This window comes from Halictus rubicundus, chromosome 7, assembly GCF_050948215.1.
Source record: "Halictus rubicundus isolate RS-2024b chromosome 7, iyHalRubi1_principal, whole genome shotgun sequence".
Lineage (NCBI taxonomy): Eukaryota > Metazoa > Arthropoda > Insecta > Hymenoptera > Halictidae > Halictus > Halictus rubicundus.
Window position 1 is genome coordinate 5,889,159 of NC_135155.1, and position 23,437 is coordinate 5,912,595.

At 39.5% G+C, this 23,437-nt stretch overlaps 1 protein-coding gene across 2 annotated transcripts in view; it reads right to left on the reverse strand.

The window, feature by feature from the left end:
- The window catches only part of Naa15-16 (N-alpha-acetyltransferase 15/16), an 86,782-nt gene that overhangs the window by 22,435 nt on the left and 40,910 nt on the right, over positions 1–23,437 (reverse strand). The window lies entirely within an intron of this gene.

Genomic DNA, 23,437 nt, shown 5'->3' on the forward strand with positions numbered 1-23,437 from the left:
ACTCTTCACTGGGTATACCCCGCGGTAGTGGAGATGATTCCGCGACGTTTATCATCCAGGCCTTGGCGACATATATAGAGAAATCACTGTAATCAACGAGAAGGCTTCGAATAATGTTCCTAGTTATCGAATCCGGACGAAGCGGAATCTGATATTGAAATTCATCGAATACATGTACCATCATTTCCACGAGAAAGCTCCGACCGATTATTCACGGACGGTCGTTCGGCGTGATTCATTGCCGATTTCCTGATTCTTTTTGCGCCAACCTTTTCGCCGATCATTCGCGCTTTAATCCGCGATATCACGGAGTAACGACCCTGTAGAAGCCATAATTGAGTCGCGGTAATCCGTGAAACGCTGCGAGCCCGACAGCCGTTATTTAACACGCCTAATGGCACGCAGCTCCGAGGTCAATTTCGCACGACAGATTGTATTGTTTCAGAGAATGATCGAGTCGCGGACGTTTCTTGACCTTATGCGAAGCGAAGTCTACGGAGTCAATGTTATCCTTATTATGCTTCGAATTACACCGCAGCAATTAGACCACGGATTTTTATGTTAAATAAAAATTGTACGTGTTAGTTGGAACATATTGAAGCTATATATTCAAGTTTAGTTCGTTGTTTAATAATTGTAAAAATAAAAATATATTTCTCGAACTATTTTTTTTTGTAAAAATTTGAGATCAAAATTAGGATTGATCTATTCATTGATCGGTTATATATGGTTGTAATTCTTCGTTATAAGTCGTGCCTTATAAAGCAAACTTAACAAGGTCGATTTACTTGGTCGAAAGAATGGAATTTTTAGAATCGAGTCTGGGAACGTTTCAAGATAAAAACAGACGATCCAATTCCGGATCAAGATGAATGCACGATATCCATTTATCCTGATCCGTCCCCCTCCCCGGCCCCACCTTCCACAATCGATGACGCAAATCAGGAATGAATCTGTTCACCTTTCGTCTTCGATTCTCACTGAATCAGTGTATACGTATTATACTGGTTTCATAATGTTCTCGGTGGAAATAGATTTCGAGCGAAGTATGATTCCAATGGTTCGGTCCTGATCCGCTGTTGCGTCAGATTTTGCAAATAGAAACAAAACCGGGGAGAGCGACCGCGACCTTTCCACTCGTTTGATAGTGGTGTAACATGATAGATGAATATTACCAGTTCGGTGAACTTTTGCCGACAGCTGAATTAACACCTTTTGCTGATTTTATACGGTGCAAGAAGTAGGTGAAATCGGCTGCTTTTGTTGCATTTGCTTCTAGAAATTTAGAAAGTCCTAAACGCCAGAGATAGTTGCATTCGACAGCATTTTGCTTTTTGTTTAAGAGCGCCTATAATAGTAACGGCGATCGACAAAGATTCTTTCGGGAAAAATGATTTATGATCTACATATATATATATATCTCCTGCATAGTATCCGAATTATAACTCGGTTGTTGTCGAAGATAGACAAGGATTTTGGAAGAAAGTTTTGCATGATTCAACGCTAACCGTACTGAGCACAAAATGTGACTACTTTGTTTTATAAAAATTACAAGACCGAATTTATTTAAATTTCTCGCAATTTTTCTAACACTGTGCATGAACGAAGAAATTGAATTAATAATTTATAGAGGAAGCATCTTTGCGATTTCAATAAGTAGTACAGTGAGTTCTCTATATATGTCACCAAGGCTTGGATGATAAACGTCGCGGAATTATCCCCACTGCCGCAGGCTATATCCCGTTAGAGGTCACGAAGCTCGAGAGGCCTTGGACGCCGAGGAGTGTAAACATAACGCGACTCTGGCAAGTCCCGTGTTATTGACATATATCGAGAATTCACTCTATTTGGCAGAACACGTTGAGGCACAATAATCCACAGTGAGTAATTCGAATGGATCAAATGCAAAATAATTATAGCAATTTTCTTGAAAATTCTTGCATTCAAATCTAAAATTGCTTACACATAATAACTTTCCAGTTTTTATTTTATTATATGAATTCGGGGCGTGTGAATGACTGAGCGATGTAATAAATTTAGGTATTGCACATTTTGCCCCGAACTAACCCTGCTTATAGGATACTCCCGAAGCAAATTTAGGCGAGCGGGGTCAGGTTCTCGGAAATAAAAGGAGAACGACGACGAACGCGGCCCGTTGAAGATCGTCGGATGAATTTAGAGAGGATGCACTTCGTGGCCTAAGGATCACGACCTTGCGTGCCGTTCGCAGGAATCCGGGATTTGATCATGCTCGCTTTGCCGCCATTGGACCAGGTCGAAACTCGCCTTTTCTTTTCGTGCATTGGTCGGTCACGGGAGACCGACATGGGAAGTTAACATTCCGGTAACGTTGGGCGCTCTGATGCAGTGCCTCCCAAAGTGGGCGATACTAAACGATACTAAACTATACCTCCCTCCCCCTGAAGGACGTCGGAACGACCTCAGGAGGACGATACTAACTTCGGGTTCAGTTGGAAACCTTGGCGCCAGAAGTAGTCAAATTGTACTTTTTCGAGGTCTACATATTCTTTGGCTATCTTTCGTATACGAATTAGATCATTTTCGAAATCTGCACTTATTCTGATTTTTGCACTATCTAGTACGCTAGCTTGCATTGGTAAACTAGTTTTCACTAACACGGAAAGATATCGACAATTTGAATAATTGTAAAATGAAATCCAGTGATTATGTAGATTATGCAGATATATGTCGACAAGGCCTGGATGATAAATGCCGCGGAATTATCCCCACTGCCAAAGAGTGTAAAGTCGCGAGGATCTAAGAATAGTATCTCCTGACCGATACATGTCAGTGGCTAGACCCGTTTTTTGGACATATATCGAGTAAACACTGTATACAAAATCAAAACAATGACAATTTATTACAGACACATAAAAAACTAGAAAAGACCTAATGCCCACCAGATTCCACTGAATATTTTCCAACGAAAAAATGAGAATTGTCCTGAAAGGTTGAAAAAGAATTACTTATTAGAGAAAAATTTTTGAGGGAGCACGAAATAATTTTTTTCTGATAAGGCAAATATGCTAAAAATGTGATACGTGGTTAATACGTTGACTGGCACATCCGCAATCCGTTTCTATCGAAATTCATCTCTGAAGAGGCCAACATGTCGCAGGTGGTAAATTTCCAAGGAGAAAAATGTTTAAGGGGTAGAAATAGTGTTCCTGATTTCTCAACATTCTCGAGAATTTTTAATGAAATAAAAAAATATTGGGAAACTTATAATATTTGGAATATTGTTAATAATGTTTATCGAAAGGGCAAAAAACGTTAACTCAGTGTTTATGCCTGTTCAATATGTACATAACTTTAAAAACAAGGGAAAAAATAGGCGCTAAATATAACCGATAAATTTATTTATTTAAAACCAAACTTTTATAAAGTGAAAGGTTACGCTTTTGTTTTGAAATGACTTCTTAAGAAGCATAATGCGTCTAATGTAGAATCAGACAATCTACTTCTCTTTTTTTGTAACAAAATCTGTAGGCGTAGAAAAATTTCTTTTTGTGTGGATGTTGGCTTTATCGCATACAGAACATCCAAAAGTTGCTGAAGATTGGGTGTCCTTTTGGGTGTGCATTACCTCACATCGACATGCACTCGCAACAATTATTATAAATTTTCAGATTGCAAACATGCATACGTAGGCATTGATATGCTGCCTGTAGATATGCTTATACGTACGCGATTGATTAGTAATATGCAATTTGAGTTAACTGAAAATTCATTTCCGAAACTATGTTATAAAATAAATGAGATTCAGAAGAATTTTCGTAGATTTAAATTTCTCGAGAAATTCTCGAGAAGGAACAGTAGGTAGAAAAATTCTTGAGGGGGCACCGAATAATCTTTTCCTGAAAGGAGGACAGCAGGGCAACTAAGTTTGGGAACCTCTGCTGCAATGTAAGCCTTTCCACTCGTAGCCCACGACTTCGTTATACGGTGTACACCTTTCTTATTTCTCCTATGAGCCACGCCTAGCACTTGCCCCGTGGAACCGTTTGCGCACACCCTTCACCACACACAGTATACCCAAGAGAGTATACAGAAACGTATCCAGGTACGCTTCTCATGCAGGAAACGTGGGCGAGTCTCCTCGACTTCGATATATCTCGACCGATGATATCGTCGGCCGAGTTATCGGCCAGCTCCTGGACAAAAGCGAATAGATCTTAACGCTCTGCAGAACGCGCTATCTCCAACCTGTTGCGCTTTTCTGTTTGTCTGTTCGCCACTATTTTTCGAGTTTCTTTTCACGATTGTATAAGTCGAACACCTATGCGATATGACGTAAACGTAAAATTTACGGACACGTGTCTCCTTTGTACACGGCTGTTTCCCACATTGCGATTTTAAATAACGTTATTAGGGGATCGAGGAAACATGGTACAATTTATTGTGCTGATCGTGGCGATTTTGGCACACTTAGGAGGCTGCTTATATCGATTTTATTAACACTAGCTTTACGGAGCAGTAGAAGTGAATATTTTACATTACTTTATAGAAACAAGAAGAATGTGCCTATCCAAGTTTTTAGCCATTTTTTAAATAATATATACCGAAAGAAAGAATGTTTTTAGTAATTCCATGTAGATGGATCTTTACAATCTCAATAATCGCAAATTAAAAATATTAGAAACCGTCATTTTGACGGGTCCCGTAAACCTAATAATAAATAAATATTAGTAAATATAAATAATATAATTCTCGATATATGTCAACAACACGGGTCTTGCCAGCGTCATTTATCGTCCAGGAGTTATGTTGACACTCCTCGACAACTGAGGCCTCTCGAGCTTCGGGTAGTGGGGATAACTCCGCGACGTTTATCATCCAAGCCTTGACGACATATACAGACAAATCACTGTACTTTCTAAGTTTGTACGCGCCCACGGTTGCACAACATAGATTAGTCTAAGTACTTTCGAACGTGTTCAACAATGAACGAGAGACGTCGTGCAGTTTATCTTCGAACATTTCCTGCAACATGCAAGCGCGGAAGGCTGAAACTTGGAAAGAAAGCACTGCATATTGTGCAACATTCTCTCATTGAAACAATTAGTAAAATAAGGTCCAACTGATCTGTTCGCATATATCAAGTGTTCCAGCGTCTCGTGAGCTAACAGAACCAATCCTTTGTTCAGAGTATTTCTGGATTGGACTACTTTCATCTCGAAGAAACATAGCTAATTTAACAGTAAACATATAGATGACTGAAAACAACGGGTACGTGTCGCCTTAATGAATTGATAAAATTAATTTAGATTTTTAATTTAGATTTTAAATTTATTTAGATTTTCATTATATATGCTTGAATAAAAATAATTGATTCAACGAATTTCCATGGAAAGATCTTTATAATTGTAATAATAGTAACATAAAACATATGAAACCGCTCTATTTGATCGGTGATGGCGGGATCAGTGTTAATATCGCTCTAAAATATAACTAGCAATATCGTTTGAGTTTCGCACCTCATTAAAAAATTGAAATGGGGAAAAGTTCATATTTTTCACATTTCATAGACCACAATAAACAGCACAGCTCTATACGTGACTACACGTATTGGCCTCAACTTAATAAAATAACTAAAAGAAGAAATAAATTTTTATTTCGCTCCTGCGTCTTGCAGTCGACGCAAACATTTTTTATTTTGCATAAAGATCCGCAGTCTAATCATTAAACTAGTTTTGACGTCAGCGACAACACTGTAGAATCAAAAACATGGTATAGTGTTATTTTAAAGAGTCAAGGTGACCTTGGGTTATTCTGGAAACAAACACTTTTCGGAACAGTTTTAACTGCAATTTGATTGGAAACATTTTCTGTCGGATCATGAGAAATTTCAAAATTTTTGAGCCAAGAGTCCGTAGATTCGCGATAAGGTAGAGTGACTACGTTACCGACAAAAATAGGCGAAAATGGTTTCACGTGCCTCAACTTTTCGTCCTTATATGAGAATATTTTACGCTGGGAAAGGGCTCGTTCGAAAGAGGAAGGTTCAATCTAGCGCGCGCTGGTCATGCGCTGACGAGATTATGCAGATATTTGGTAATATAAGCGTTAGAATTAGGCCAAAAACTGACGATTCGCGTGCCGTGGAATCCAAGCATTTTTATGCCATTGGATGAGTTTTCTGGATGAAATCGAGAGTAGCGCGCGCTAGAAAATATCTCCAGCTACAAATTGAGCTGTATTTTGTCTTGATTCTCTGCGAGATAAAGCCAAAAACTTGAAACTTCAGAATTCATAATATCCATAATACACAGCAAAAAATGTGACAAGATTAGTCACAGACTTAGGACCCGTCGGATCAAGACCAAGACCAAAACGAAGACAAAGAAATTATACAGCAGTTACCGACCTGCTGACTATGCAAAAGTCACGTGACTACCCTTGGCTCTTAATTCAACTGTTTGGCCCCAGTGACTCAGATAAACCAGAAAATCTGCAGACTCAATCTCCCTCGTGCCATCTTCGTTGGGCGTCTGACAGGTGTCTACCTGCTCGCTGTGTCATCGGATGAAACACCCATAACTGCGGATTCACCTCTTGGACTTTCCTAAACATCTCCAGAGACGCTCACGTCATCGTTCAAAAATCCAACCACGGCCCTCCTCTCCAATATGTATTCTACCTTCGTATAAGATAAAATTTGATGGCCACTCTTGCGCATCCTTTTGTAAAATTTCATCGACCCGCGAGTGTCTCGATATATTTCATAAGGGATTTATTAAAATTGGCGAATTTTCTCTGACACCGTCGCAAGGGAATCGAGACTCTTTTCGATCGGTGATCAATGATCACACACAAAGGTTCCAGTCTTAGCGGATTTACTCAAATTTCGACGATTCAGTTTCGGCGAAAGCGGAGAAAAAATGTGTCACGGAGAACCACGCAGAATTGTGCGCGATAGCAAAACGCTTTCTTCAGCGGTGCTCCGATTTTTAGCCCCCCCCCCCCCCCCCCCCCGAAAGCAATTTCTGCTCGACGGCCCGGCGAAAACGATTTTGCAAAACCGGCGAATTGTTCGGGACATAATGTAATCGGCGTATTCCTGGCTCGCGCCATGAATTACCGCCACGTAACAGTTTCCTAGGCATTTTCGCTACAACGAGCGCGAATACGAGAAATTCAATGACGAAACACACCGGTTGAATATTAATGTTCATTGCTCGTGGCTCAGTGTGCATTGTAATTTCCCGACGAGAGCGCGTCGACTATTCCTCGGCCGCGTTTAGTCGAACGTAATCGATTAAGCCGTTACAGTTTTTCCTCGCGAATGAAAAACGAACGAGACACGACGCTGTATTGGCGCCCGTTGATTAACTATCTGCGCTGCCTAAACATCCTTTCAGTTTTAACTAAACATCGTTGGGCTATTCAATAATCCACGGCAATTTATAATCCGTAATTGCAGCTTGTCCGAACTAATTTAACCCCGCAACCGCCGACGGGTATACGGGAGCCTCTTAAACGATAATTGAGGGACTTTTAAATACGCTTTTCAGTATCATTGGTGATTTTAATATGCCGGTAGCTATAAATAGAGTAAAGCGTCTCTGAAGCGGTATTTCATAAAAAGAAAATTAATAGACCCTCCTGGTTTTGGGGATATTGGGAAGATTGCCTTCCGGTTGGGAAAAGCTAATTTTACAACACATTTTTAAGAATTATTAAATACTTACTGGCAGGCATTAATACTGTTTTAGATATAAAAAATTAAGAGTTGAAGATTTCTTATATTAATGTTTTTGCTATGGTAGTTTCTTTTTTAAACGTACAATTTATTTCGAACGGTATAATCTAGCAAGTTCTCCTGGCATTATTATTTAAAAGAAAATTATCGAGCTTCTTGTTCATATTGCTCAGCCATTGGAAAGCCTGATTATGAGATTTCGGTGGGTAAAAGTGAATGCAATGCTACAGTAACTGGAAATCTACTAACATAATTCTCAATAATTGCATTGTATCCAAGAGAAACTTAAAAATAGCCCTTCAAATGATAATAATCAAATTAATTACTATAATATGTAAAATGATATCTTGGTGGGCGATCGAAATTGTTACAGTATATAGAAATATTTAGAAATTGATCGGTTCAACGTCAATTTCTGCAAATTGACAAATTAATCACCGATTGTATTTTCCTTTCAACTGTGACGTTATGAATGAAACAATCTATCATTTTTATTCCATTCCTTTTTCTGAGAAGGTATGAGTATTCAAAAAAAATTGTTGAGCTTCTGTTTAATAGAGTAAAGGTAAGACTTATTGCTTTATAAGAATAACAAGGATGTATCTTGTAAAATTTTTAGCCATTTGTCAATAATATACAGGGTATCCCAAAATTGTTGTACTTGAAAGGAGAGGTTCGTGGGGTCATTTGAAGGAACTTTTTCCTTTGCGAAAATGTTCCCGGCGGCTTTGTTAAGGAGTTATTAGCGAAAAACACGGACCAATCACAGCGCGGCTTACAGCAGAGGGGTCCCGCCTCGCCGCTGGGCCCCACTGAGCGTGGCGTTGGCATTGGCCGAGCCGGAATCCGTCCACTATAGGCGCGCTGTGATTGATCCGTGTTTTTCGCTAATAACTCATTAATGAAGCCGCGGAGAAGATTTTCGCAAAGGAAAAGGTTACTTCAAATGACCCCAGTAACCTCGCCTTTCAATGAAGAAATAAATTCCCCTAAAAAAGAAATTTTTTTTTAATTTAAATTTCCCTTCCCGAAGAAATAAATATGTTAAATAATTCCTCATGGACTTCCTCTTTACAATCTTACATTAGGCATCCCAATGGCGGTATTTCAATGGCCGAGACTTCCTTTCAAGTGAGAAATGGCAGTCGCAGCGGTATCCTGGGTTTTTCTCAAGGGACCAAAAAACCGGATTCCCTGGGAAGGAAGCAGAGTAGCAATTTTCCCATCCTTGACTGACTAATTAGGACCACTTGACTCACCGTCGAAGCATCCGGAGTTATGGGAATACGTCAAAGCCAGCTGATTCGCGAGGCTTACGTTCCGTGAAAGCGTTGCAAATACGGAAAGCAGCCAGTTCGAAGAGAAGGTTACGCACCTATCATATTTTTGCAATCGTCAAAACGGTCACGATTACGGTAAAATGCCGACTATCGACCGGCGGCAGCGTGTCGATTGTATCGAAATCGATTTCGCAATTATCGTTTTCTTCTTTTTCCCAGATCGATTACAAATTGATCCCGACGGGCTCGCCCTTCACTTCGCGTTGCGGGGCAAATTTGCTCGAGGGAAAAAATGGAAAAGAAAAAAGAAGAAAAAGAAAAGAAAACTATAGTGAGAACACGATTATTATGATCGGAAAATATAGTTATTGCTTTCGAACGGTCTGCGGATGTTTGAACCTTTCCACGTCCGTTTAATTACCGGCGCAATTAACCGTAATATATTCCCTGGCTGTTCCTCGGCAACGAGAATTCTTTTGAAATCGAGATTTTCTGCTGGAAACCTCGCCGGGTTTCAATGATGGTGATAAACTCGTTACAGTTTACTTAATAGCGTTCAGTTAGAATGAATCCAAAACTATATTTGGTCCTTTCAAGTGCATGGTATATTGTGTTCCGGCATGATTCAATGTTGTAGAGAAATGTTTGTTGTACGCTGCGTTTAACGACGCTTATTATGAAATAAAATCCTTGAAGTGTGCAAGACTGTGACATCATCTACGATCATGACTTGGACATTTATATGCAAGACACAAATTATCCGCATTTATCGTGAGAGATAGGGGAGCCACAGATTTTTTCTTTCCTTAATAATTTTAACTATTCTACATTTTATAGTTGTGACTATCTTACATTACTTTATAAAAATAACGAGAATTTATCTATTCAAATTTTCGGAAATTTTTTATAATATACAGGGTGAGCCATTTTTAAACAGGTCACGCGAATAACTCACTTTTGAAGACAGAAGACACTAAAACCAAACTTACTTTCGGTATCGAGGGGCTCATGATCTGATGTCATTAATTTATTTATAGTCGGAGGCGTCAAGGACAAATGAAGGTCAACTTCGTTTTTTTTTTTTTTAATGGGACGGTATGGTTGTTTGTTTATATTCTGACAGTGTGTCTCAAGACGAATACACTGGCGAAGGTCATTCAAGGTCACTCAATGTCAACAGCAATAGAAAATAAATTGTCTCTGAATTTCCTGTAGAAATGAGTTCGTTGAATAATTCCTCGTGAATGCATCTTTGCAATAATCGTAAATTAAAAATATTCGTCCCACAAACCTAGTGTCAACGAGTTGAAAGTAATGCAAGATTTCTAAATTTTTTGACAATGTATTCGACCGTTTGCTATATTTAACACGCCCAGATCATTGGCGAGTGCTATACACAGTTGGCAGTTCCCTTATCTGATGCTTCATAACGTCACGCGAAACTACTTCCCCGCGGAACAACACATATTCGCGCAACGTATCCGAATTTTTTGCGTCACTTCAACCAGTTTCTTGTCGCAAATATTTCAAGTGATTCGGTTTCTTGCGGCCAATGATCGTGCACGATTCGCACTTTTCGGTCGAACAAGGTGGAAAGCGATTGGCTCGAAGTGAATAGGCGAATTCCGTGAACCGGCGCGAATACGTAGATCTCGAGGTAGATCTTTGGATCGTTCGAGCACACCGCCGTTCGCCAATAATCGCGAACCGATTAGGTTTCTTTTCTTTTTTTTTCTTTCTTTTTTTCTCCGCCGCGAACAGAACGCGTGACGTGCATCCGACATACCGATCGATCGGTTTTTCTCACGTGCAGAAGAATTCCTATAAAACCGTTTTTTTCTATTGCAAATCTCCGTTGCCTGTAGAAGGCACTAACACGCACGTCGACGGATTACTGGAATTTATAAACCGCGGATTATTATAGTTTCGGAAGTGACACGTCACGGACAAGGTACAGTGAATTCTCGATATATGTCAACAACACTTGCCAGTGACATATATCGTCGAGGAGACATACCTCTAGCCGTATGTTTACACTCCTCGGCGGCTCCTCGCGGGGTATACCCCGCAGTAGTGGGGGTAATTCCGCGACGTTTATCATCCAGGCCTTCGCGACATATATAGAGAAATCACGCGTTTTAATCGGTTACGCGTAGTTTTCGTGAAACTCGCGTGATTCTACGCTCTCTTGTTCGAGTAATTCTGACATTATAGTGCTGTTAGATTTCTGTGGCGGTGTTGGATTAATGACGGAGCAACCCTTGGAACAGTTAGAATAGACCCCGGATTTTTTACATAGACGTTTACATACTTCCTTGATCATTTTAATCAGCCGAAGAGAATGAAACAGTATTTTTAAATTGTTTAAATGTTTTTCATTGTTCCGCATTCGATCTAGGTTTACCATAAATTCATAAAATCCGCAGTCTAAATAGGAAAATATACGTTCCGTTGGGTATTTGAATCGTGTGAACTTGATGGAAATCCGATGAGTGACTACGGATTTTACGAGTGTATAGTGATTCATTCGCATATTTCCCATATGAGTGTTAGAAGACATCAGGGCCAAAGTCTGTCTGTTAATGTGCGTATCACACCTGTGCAAACTATAATGCTCGCACAAATTCAAAACCGAATTAGAGCTAAGATTTGCTGGTCAGAACTCGCGCGAAATTAGCAAACCAGCGAGAGAACCATGCAGTATGCCGAGTATGTCAGTCACAAGGCCAGACACCGCCGAAAAGAAAGGGACACAGGAACCCGTCGGCGAAAGTACGGCGGATGCGCCGAACGATATGCAACCGGCCATCGGTACGACACTTTCCCCGGGTGAACAATGTTCTCTCCCTTGCAGAAGGTCATTGCACGTGCAAGAATACAGACAAAAGCGACGACGGAATCCCTGATGAGCCGCGGAACAAGAGCGGCCGTGTTTAAGTCGAATTTCTAATTCCGCGAGCGAAAGGGAAAATCGGACGGAGGAAAGTTCTGCCAACAATGTCGATGAATCGCAAACGACCGGGCGGGCGTGCTCTCCGGAGCACAATGACTCCTGGCCTCTATCTTCCTTTTTTTCTTCTTCTTCTTTTTTCCTTTATGCAAACGAGCATTATTAAATCGCGAGAGGATACGCCGGCTGACTTCAGATTAGATCCGCTTGCCAGCCATCGAATTATTTGCGAAACCCGTCGATTCGACCACTCGCGAAAACATTGTTCCGTTTCTGCGCTGATTTTTAGTTTTGTATATTTTTTTTTTTTAATTTGTTCAAGCTATTCAGAGATTATGTACATTTCTGTTCGAGTCCATCGTTTTGCTATCGATACAGAACATTTTCTTTCGCATGTAAATACAGTGAATTCGCGATATATGTCAACAAGACGGGTCTAGCCACGGACATATATCGACCAGGAGATACTATTCTTTTTCGCACGCGACCTTACTCTCGGCGTCCGAGGCCTCTCGAGGTTCGCGGCCCCTCACCCGGTATACCCCGCGGTAGTGGGGATGATTTCGCGACGTTTATCATACAGGCCTTGGCGTCATATATAGAGAAATCACCGTACACTGCTCTTTTCGTTTTTTAATTTTTTTTTTTGTAGTAGTCTGTATCCAACAATTGTAAAACAAATCACATTAGACTGCGGATTTCATGCATCTATGACAGAAATGGGTGAGAATTTGAGAATATAAAGACATTGTCCACAACTTTATTATACTAAAAAGAGAGAAATAAAGTCCTATTTAGTTCCCTTCTCCTGCGATTAAGGAAAAACAAATTTTATTTTGCATAAAGATCCGCAATTTACAGATCATTTGCGCTAGTTTTAGTGTTCAAAGTGATTCTGATACTATGAAAAGTTTTTTAATAAATTCTGATGTAGGTTGCCAGATAATACCATCAAAAATATATATTTCAGTATATATACAAATATAGTAAAAATTTCTAGGTCTTAATTTAGTGATTATTTAATCTTTTAGAATATTGTATAAAATTATCTCTGTTGTAAATAAATGAGCCTGGTCCTATTTATTCTCTAATTGATTGAACAAAAGTTAGTCAATTCCACCCACAATATAACAAAAGTGTAACAAAAATGTGTCAACGCGCATCAATCGTGACCAATATTGAAAAATGATTGTGCAACTGTGGCTGCCCACAAATGCGCAAGAAGCTGATCAAAATTAACAATGGCGATTACTATCCCAACCAGTAGCAACTCCACAACACAAACCCAAGTCGACCGGCAATTCCACCACAGCAATTCACACCTCGATTCCCGTTTTGCATAAGAATTCGCGAATTTGCATGAACACGTCCCGAGAAATCGAAGCTATTTCCATTTGTTTACACGCAACCGGTTTTTTCGTTCATGGTCGAAATTTCGCGTCCCTAAATTTTGGTTTTTACAGAGCTGCATCTTGATCCGGTTCGAGGATTTGATTGTTTGGGGGCGTGGCAAAAGAAGAAAAAAAAGTTTTCCCCGTTTGTCGATCGAAGAATGGAGATCCAGTGGATCGTAGAGAGACAAGACTATTGCGATCCTTCGTGCTGATCTGTTGCCGTTGACTCGATTAGAACGACGTTAAATGGATCGGTTCTAATTGCAGGCTAACGAACCATAAATTCTGCACTTACCATTCAACTGCCGGCAATCATCTTAAGAGGCTTACGTTTGCGCAAGTGGTAGAAGGATTTCGCGTTTAACAATTCCCGTTGGAGGTCTCGAATAATGTCACGTTGACAATCATAAATAATTTTTATTAAAGAGACGTTCTCAGGAGTATTCCCGTTTGCGTGGTTCTTTTTGAAAATTTTTTTTCTGGCATGGCGTAAGCTCAATTGCAGAATAATTTTGTAACAAGGTAATTTGAGGGAGAACAACCTAAGGTCTACTAATAAGTTTATGAAAAATTGAATTTAATAAAATAATTAGATTATTAAATTATTAAAATAAAATTTGAGGGAGAACAGCCTAAGGTCTACTATTAGGTTTATGAAAAATTGAATTTAATAAAATAATAGGATTATTAAATTATTAAAATAAAATTATTTCAATAAAATAATCTGTTTACGGATTCGTGCAATTGAAGTAGCAAATTTTTATTTTGTGTGAAGATGCAATTTCATTAATTTTCTCTACCTCCTGTGGACATTTTTGGATGGAAATTATTTCTGGAAGGAAAGGACTGTCACTTGAATAATTTCTAAAAGTTTGCAAATTCATTTTCAAGAACCCATTTGCAAGACTGTAAAACAATATGAAAGAATGCAAATAGAAACTTATTCCTCCAACACCACTCGATTCCTCCCTCGACTCCTAGAAAAGTATAAAAATCCAACAAAATCAAAACATAAAAGCTGAAGCGAAAGTCCCGTGCCAAGATCATAAACTTGTTTTAAATGGTGATAAGGATTTACCCATTTGGAATGTTGTCCGATAAACAAAATGTCCGAACGAAGTCCAGCACTTAAGTGTCCCAATAAAGTGCAACATCTAAGATTTAAATGGTCGGATTAACTTTTCTAATTTACTATTTTGTTTCTACGTAACAAATTTACATCTCTGGCCATGAGTTTGCAATGATGCATGAGCAGAGCACTGATAACGGGGATCGTCGATCGCCAGTAATCCGAAACGGAAACAGGAAACGCTCGATTATCGCATTGCCATAATTAACTGGCGAAGTCTCGGACCAGATTCGCTTGTCAGTGAACTCTCTTACGATTGCTATCGAGCATTTCTAATTACGGTTAATTAGACGCTGATGGCATCTGTGGAAGGCTGTTCTTGCTCGCCTCGAAAACTGGGAACCGAGCGAATAATACCGTTTCCTGATTTTCCACGTCGTCTGGAAACAAACAGATTTTCTCGAACCTGATCCCACGGGAGCATGGGTTCCTCCGTCGTCTAAGCAAATTAATGCGCGTCCCTGCCAATTAATAACAATAGTTTTGACAATAAACGCCCCCGGCGATAATCGGACGCAAAGCACGAGGAAGAATGGGCGGGAAATTTGAAAAGTTCGCCTCGTAAAGTCTTAATTGACGTCGTCCGAGGACTCCGTTTGTCCCGGACTTGTTCCCATGGGATACGCGAATGGGCCTATTGTGGTTGTATAGCTTGTCGAGTATAGTGTTCTCAGGCGATTTTGCGCAAAAGCGAGAACGCGGTTTCACGGGGATCTTATCGAGACCATCTTGGGAATCGGGTCGGGCTTGACTAATTTCAAGATCATGGCGAAGGCGGTTCTTTATGGTCTTGTGCCAGGGTCGTTAACCAAATCCTCTGTGCATGGTTTCACTTTCTGCTGACAATGCGGAACGTGGAAACTTGGCACAGTTCGTTTTTCTGCGACGTTTGAAAGCCCGAGGAAAATGAAAATTAACGATTTTATTCTGTATTCATTTCATATTACGTATGTCCAGTCTGTGAATACTTACGCGAAACAAAAATTTGCCAATTGGAGGAAACAGGAGCTAAATCCAGTTTTTATTCTTCCATTTTATCTTTTTACTCTTTTAAATTATATTGTCCAGTTTGTGTCACAAATGAATAAATTCTGCAATCTATATATGACGTATGCCACTAAAAATACAAATAAAGGGTATTACACTTTTGGATACATTTTCACTGTTCTCCCGATCAGAATTTTTAATAATCTCGTTTTAATTGTCCAGAATGAAAATTAGTTCGGTATTATACCTGTGTATATTCATTTACTTTGAAATTTTTCCAAAGAAATCTTTGTATGGAATAAGATAGTAAATTCCTATTTGATTACATTGTTGAACTCTTTGCAATTTCAGTTCTATTTTTATAAATGCACTAAGACAGGGTTATAAATAAATAAAATGAGGATTCGCATGCATTTATAAGTATTACTGCAATTATTAATGCAGAAAGTACCACGTTAGAATTATGTGGCACGTTATACAGAATATTGAATAACAAACATGGATTGTAGAAACATAAATAAGTTGGATAAAAATAAAATACAGGTCTACATTCGTGGTTTATGTTGTCTGTGTTGCCTTCAACTTTAATTTTATGAGAGTTAGTTCTCGCTTGTGGTGTTTATTAAGATTGGAAAGTTCGATATTAATTCGTAAATAAATGCACTAGAAAGTTTCACGGTGAAAGAAACATTCTTCCAATTAATGAAACTGAACGGCATCGGAACGAAGTTCTCGCGTGTCCCTTCGCTGTGGTGACTTCAATGCCAGCGTAAGACACTTCGCGTTGATCCGTTCAGTCTCGCGTTCGCATTGCTTCTGTTGCAACGTTGCATCTGGATGCCGGATGTTTATGCAATATCCAGTTTTTAAATTGAACCGCTGGCAATTGATATCAAATTAACTCTCTTTCCGCTCGTGACGAGTGAAAATCTGGTGGCCGTTCACGCTAAAATGTCCGGTGATGTTGACTCATTCAAATGTTCACTTAGCGAACTTTATTTACATATTTTTTCAACCTACGATCCCCTTACGGAACTATAAATGGATTGATTGATCAGCATTCTGATTTCTTAATTTTATTCTGCGCGAGCAATTCATTTATGCATTATATTCTACGTTAAGAATGAATTTCCTTAGCGATTAGGCTAATACCGCTAAACGGGGAGAGCGGAAAGAATTTTTAAAAATGGACGTGCGCTATTTTATCAATTCTCTGCGCTTTTATTTTGTGACATCGATCAATTTAGCAAGTTAGTCGATGAAATAGATAATAATTTTAATGCGATGGTAGAAAATCACAATTTAGATGAGATTTTTTACTCCTGGGTCGAAATGGACCCAGCTCCTGCTACTTAAGGAGCAATATATTTTCTAACAGCGTGGATTAAAATTACAGTGTTCTTCTGATCGGAGAAACAAACTTTTCTCCGGTTTGAATTTTTCGAAAATCGTAGCCCCAGTGAGTACGTGAAATTGCGTAGCATATCCGCGGTATAGTAATTACTCCGTTTGCACCGCGAGTACACCGATCGTAAAATCGAAGCTAGACGTTTCTTCGTGACGAGCAGGTACACTTGTCACACAGAGCTGGAAGGTTATGTCTCTTTAAAGACTGAATTACTAGCATCTTACGCCGAACTTTCTCGCAACCGTTCAAACAGGAACTGGACGCCGTGCGGTTTTACGACACGAGTGTTTTCTCGTTTATCTTAATTACTCGCTGCAACAGTTTTGCGTTCATTAGAAGGCGGTCTCGTTGCAAAAATTGTAAAACAGCCGAAGAAGAGCAAATTGACGGAAAGGAAAGGGGACTGGACAACGGAAGATGAGGACCAGGTGGTAGAAAAAGAAAACGAAAAAAAGAAAAAATAAGAATAGATTCAGGAAGGTGATGAAGAAGAGGTATCGAGTACTTGATGAACCGAAAAAAGGACCAGGTGGTGAAAAAGAAGAAGAGGACCAAAGATAAGAAAAATAAGAAGAGGTCTAGGGAGAAAAAGAAGAGGACTAGGGAGAAGAAGAAGAAGAAGAAGAAGAAGAAGAAGAAGAAGAGGAGGAATAAGCTCGGTAGTTATTTCGGGCGCCGCCGCATGGCGCCTAAAAGATCGGTAGCGCCGAAGGTCGTGGCCATCGACGACCTTGACGAAGCAAGCGCCGGGGATCTCTTCCGATGACTCACATAGGCTAGTTCGACGCCGTTCGAAATAAACACGACGACAGCGAGAGGATGATCGCTGATCCGAGATCTTCGGCCCAGAGACAGAGCAAACTGTTTCGAGCTGAACAACGTCCATAAACGCTGACTCAGGACACGTTCCCGGGAAAAACGTGAATGAACGATCGAGACTTAAAAATAATGCCTCCTCACCGGTGCAGTTTGACGTTCAGGATGTGCGTCATGGCGCCGTTGGTCGATGATCGCGTCACTGACCGAGAATACAATGATTCCGTCCGCAAAATTGGGAAAAAATGGGACCGAAAGCGTGGTTAAACAACCCCTTAGGTTTTGAGGAAAATTACTATATATCTAGATAATTTAATTGAATTTTGATTGATTTTTCTATCAATGGTGAACTTCAAGAATTTCTTGTATATGTTAGTAAATATTAGTTTATCAGTATAATAGTATTATACTGATTGAGTACCAGGTGATTAATATTTTATGATTGACTAGCTGAGCACCAACTGATTAATATTTTATAATTGACTTATTGTTAGTAATTGAGATATTGTTAGAATTAATCTGATGCTGGATATCTATTGCAAGGTGTAATATTTATTTTTTGAAAATGATCGTATCATTGCTGACGCCTTGTAACCCCTACCAATTTTTATTTTGGACTGTCTTATGAACGCTTGCAAGTCGACAGAACATGCAAGAGATTGTTATGGCAACGTATGCAAATGTACATTTTATTAGCAATAAACGTGCCTTGTTAAAAATAAGTGTTCGTCACGGAATTGTTAAAAAGCGGAGAGCTCGCCTGACTCTAGATAGCAATCGATTCCAATTAACACGGAAAAAGACGAGACGCAAGGTCGCTGCAGGATCCATCGAGATCGGGACGATCGTCCAAATATGGCCGAGAGATGAGGAGAACATCCATTAATGATGCATCGAGATCCGTGAATAGAGTCCCACCGAGTCGATGTAAACTTCGACCGGTCTTCGATTCAGGTCGAATACTGCTAATTCCGAGACGTTCTTAATTTCCAGATCACATAAGAGTGATTTAAAAAAAATATGTTAGAACTGTCCATCAAAAATAATTTTATCCCAAAAACGAGAAATAAAATGAGTAAAAACAATATACTGGTAATTCTTGGATAAATTGGTTCCGTGTTGCACTTAGAACTCTTCAAGGGATGTCCTTTTTTCTATAATAATTCCAATAAATTGAGAACAATATACCAATGCTCTCGAATTCTCTTAGTCTTCCTAACATTTCCAATTTTACCTACCAAATTTCACCATGAATGCGTGAAATCCGCTGTACAGTGACCTCTCTGTATATGTCGCCAAGGCCTGGGTGATAAACGTCGCGGAGTTATCCCCACTACCGCGGAGCTCGAGAGACCTCGGACGTTGAGGAGTGTAAACATAACTCGGTTATGTCTCCTGGACGACATATATCGAGAATTCACTGTATACCCATTACTTCCATAATTACACGGCAGATTTTGTGACAAAACTGTTGACACATAAAACAGACCAAAAGAATCGTAAACTATGAATACATCACCATCAACTTATTAAAATCGTTAAGGGGAGAAACAAATTTTTGTTTACAGTTCCAGTACCTTCTAATTGACGCAGAAAATATCTCACAGTCTATAATATAGGATTCGAGCATTCAACCTAATGATTGGACCAGCAGATAATTTGTACAGCACACCGAGCGTCCCACAAAAATGTTAAAAGCAGAGAAAATCAGGCGCTTTCTAAAAAAGGTAAAACAGCTACCGTTCTGTCTCGACGTCCCGTTCACGGGACATAAAGTGCTGAACGTGCACGGTGCGTTTCAAGAAAGTCCTCCTGGCACAACAAGAGCATCGCGGCAAGTTGACAGACACCATAAGCTGCCGGGTATTCCGTCCATCGTGGTAGGATTATTCGGTTAACGACGCTTATCAACGACCAAAAAGAAAATTTCGTAAACAAGTCGGGCCGAGTAGCGGGCCGGAACTTCCGTGGCACGTTCCTCTTTGCCGCGCGTGACAGGCATCGCGATACATTTTCGCGTCTCCTTTTATCTGCGCGTGTCTTCCCGACGAAAAGTTTCCGCTGGTGTTCATACTTTTATCGACGGTTGCAAAACCGAGTTTATTAATTGTACTTTCCGGATAATTTACCTCATGTTCAAGCAACGTGTACTACAAGAATTTTTTCATTAAAAAATACACGACACAAACGTATATACAAGGTGTTCCAAAAATGTTGTACCTCATTGAAAGGGGAGGTTCCTGGGGTCATTTGGAGTAACTTTTTCCTTTGTGAAAATGTTCTCCGCGGTTTCGTTAAGGAGTTATTAGCGAAAAACACGGACCAATCACGGCGCGACTTATAGCAGAGGGGTCCCGCCTTGGCGCTGGGTCCCACTGAGCGTGGCGTTGGCATTGGCCGAGCCGGAATCGGTCCACTATAGGCGCGCTGTGATTGGTCCGTGTTTTTCGCTAATAACTCCTTAACGAAACCGCGGAGAAGATTTTCGCAAAGGAAAAAGTTACTTCAAATGACCCCAAGAGACCTCCCCTTTCAAGCAAGTACATTTTTGGGACACCCTGTGTATATATAAGCATTTATGTAAGGCCTCTTCGTCAGACGTAAAAATCATCTGCTATCTTATAGCCCTTAATTTTGCCACAAAAACCAAAAAAAGTATAATGAACAATATTATTTGAAACTTCGAGCTGCCATTGATCGAGGCCAACAGAAATTGATTTTTTTAAGTCGGTAAAGCAGAAATCGCCTGAAGAGGTTGATGGTGGCTGCTGTTGGAGAAGGAGCCAGGAGAAAAACATAGGATTATTAACTGAAATCAGCGGTCGCGTCAATTAGCACGCGATCCACGTTCGCGCGGGTTGATTCCTGAGTGGCACGATTGTTCATGGGCCCGACGGTTCTGTTTCCGTGCTCGTTACTGCCTTTCAAGTTGGTGACTGGGCCCGATAGCTTGTCAGTCGCCTAATAAGACTACGCGCGGACGTCGCTGTACGATTTTAGGACGGTCGACGTGCCTCGTAATCGACCGCGACGTCCGATGACATTGTACGGGACCAATGGGCATGCTATCAGGTATGCGAGGCCCTTTCACGGTTAATCCGTGCATTGTGCTGCAAATGTTCGACTATAGTCATTTTGGCGACCGTCCTGTGACCGTTATATTTTTATTGGGTCTTACTGAACAAGGTCCGAGGCAAATCTCACGTGGAACGTTCGTAAATTAATTTTGCAAAGCTTACCTTTTGCACTACGATCTATTTTACGGGTTTCTGTGAATAGAACTTGTTTGTAGTTTGTAATTTCCTTTAACACTAAACCTACCACGCGCGGCCAAATGACCGTTTTTGAAATTTCGTTTAGAATTTCTTGTATACAACGTTACTGTATCGCCATGTAACTTATTGACTTTTCTTATGATATACATACAACCCATTTTTCAATATTCACAACTTTCTTTATTGTTTACTTCCCGAAGAAATTTCATAGCATGTCTTTCTATATTAAGATACATATTTTTTTTTTTGAAGCGGTCATTTGACCGCTCATGGCAGGATTAGGTATACATGAAATGTCGGTAGGTTTAGTGTTAAAAAAGCAGAAAATTGGTATCCATTGCGTGCCATGAATTGGAGTATTGTTCTCCAATAGCTGAACATTAACAAAATAAAAATAGAATTTTATTTCGGTTTCTAGGAAATGTAAAACATACAGAAGAAGAAGGGAGATAAAAACTATTCGGACTTTACGTAGATCCACAAAAATGCTATTGGCAAACGTCGGTGATTTTTCTTATGGCATTGTATTAGGTGATTCATTACCTACAGAATGTGCCATATTTCAGCTGTCGAACGGTGCCATAAGTCTAGAATGTAGATACCTCAATTTTTATGAAGCAGCGTTTCGTTATTAGCGCGGGTCTTTTTATATTTTTATTTATTAAGTTAATAAATTTTTAATCAACGCAACGAACACACTTTTTAAATCAATTTACAATGTCAGAAAATGTCTCGGAACTTTTATTAATTCGAAGTCGTTTAAGATAACAATATATCGACGATGCCGAAATTATTTTTTTTAATTTAGAGAAACTTTCGGTGGAACGTTTATTTTCAATTTTTGTAGGCAAATTTTAGTGGAAACAAATAAAGTCTCACTTTTAGTGGTAGCAGCCTTTGTAGATCTGCAATAAATCAAAATCCTACTAAATTCGGTGGAATTTTATATTACAGAAATTTTTTTTAAATTTCCGAAGCCACAAATGCATAAAGGTCCGCAGTCTATTTATAACCTTACATATTTAATAACAATGCAATATGTTGAGTTCTTGGAATTATCTTTCTACATTTGGGAAAATATTCTGGAAAGTGTATGACCTTGGATCAAAATCGGGCAAAATACATATAAGGGTCAAAGTATTAACACTAGAACTACCGAACCAGTCAAAATGACTGGTGGATGATTTATTCTTTCACGATTAGTGAAACTATAAAAACGTTCTCACAAGAAATTTTTTAATATATCTCTTTTTTTTGTCATACATGTTACCATAAAAATCGTATGAAACCTGAGCAAATTCAATCTTGCTGTTATTATAAAGGGATCAGTCTAAGTCACGTTTAGGGCTCGGTAGTTCCAGTGTTAAGTAACCGTGTCTAGACTGCGTTTTGTCACTCGTTGAATGTTTACAATGGCAATTATGTAATTTGGATCGAGCGAGCTTCCAGTAATGCAAACGGGAATGCATCTGAGGTAAGACCAGAGACGGAAACGGACACGGACACGGAAAAACCTGCTTTTTACCGAGTGACTGTGTACACTAGGTATTCGCAACAGGTCTCTCTCCGTGGGTTGCGTGTCACACTCGATCTCGATGCACCCACAGCTCGTCGCCTCCGGCGCATTTTTATTCACGTTTCGTCGGAAACGATCTCGTCGAAATGCTCGTTTGCTCGGCTCATTCCCGTTTCACACCGTCGCGCACAGTTACCGATCCGGCTGCATCAAAAATTCAAAACGAACGATTTTACATCTATCGCAGAAAAATCAGAGGAAAAATCAAAATCTGTATGCCCTGGTTGAAACCCCGCACAAAAAAAGACGAAAATTTATTTTTCAAATATTCTGCGATTTTCTTTCCAGCATATAAATTAAATTAATAATCATTTAAAGAATTCAAAGATCATGTTGTAATAATATTCTCAACTGATTAAAATTATTAAGAAAAGAAATAAGTTTCTACATAGCTCCTGTATCTTGCAATTAACGCAAACCATTTTTATTTCGCATAATAATAATCTTAGACAAGCGTATTTTTAAGATTCTAATAATCAAAAAGTTTAATCTGACAATTGCAACTATCAGATCAGGATATTTTTATACAAGTTTTTAAATAGAATATAGAATGTACTATATAAATTGTATCTGTTGTCTACAAGATTAATAATTAATAATGGACAATTAGGATCGCGGATATTGGTTTTCGTTTTCTCCGTATATTAAGGTCACTGTTCCCCGTCAACCATAGCGTTCTCCCGGCGAAGAATGCAAAGTTCTCAGAAGCGGTTGAACAAGTTCAATTTAACAGACAACAGACACGCTAAATGAAACCAATTAGCACCTCGGCTCGGGAATCGTGGTACAGGTAGAAGCACTTACAGGCACACAATACAAGAAAATGAAACGTCACGCCATTACAGCTCAATGTACTCTCAATCTCATCTAAACTGCTGAGCCAGTAATTTAAAATATTC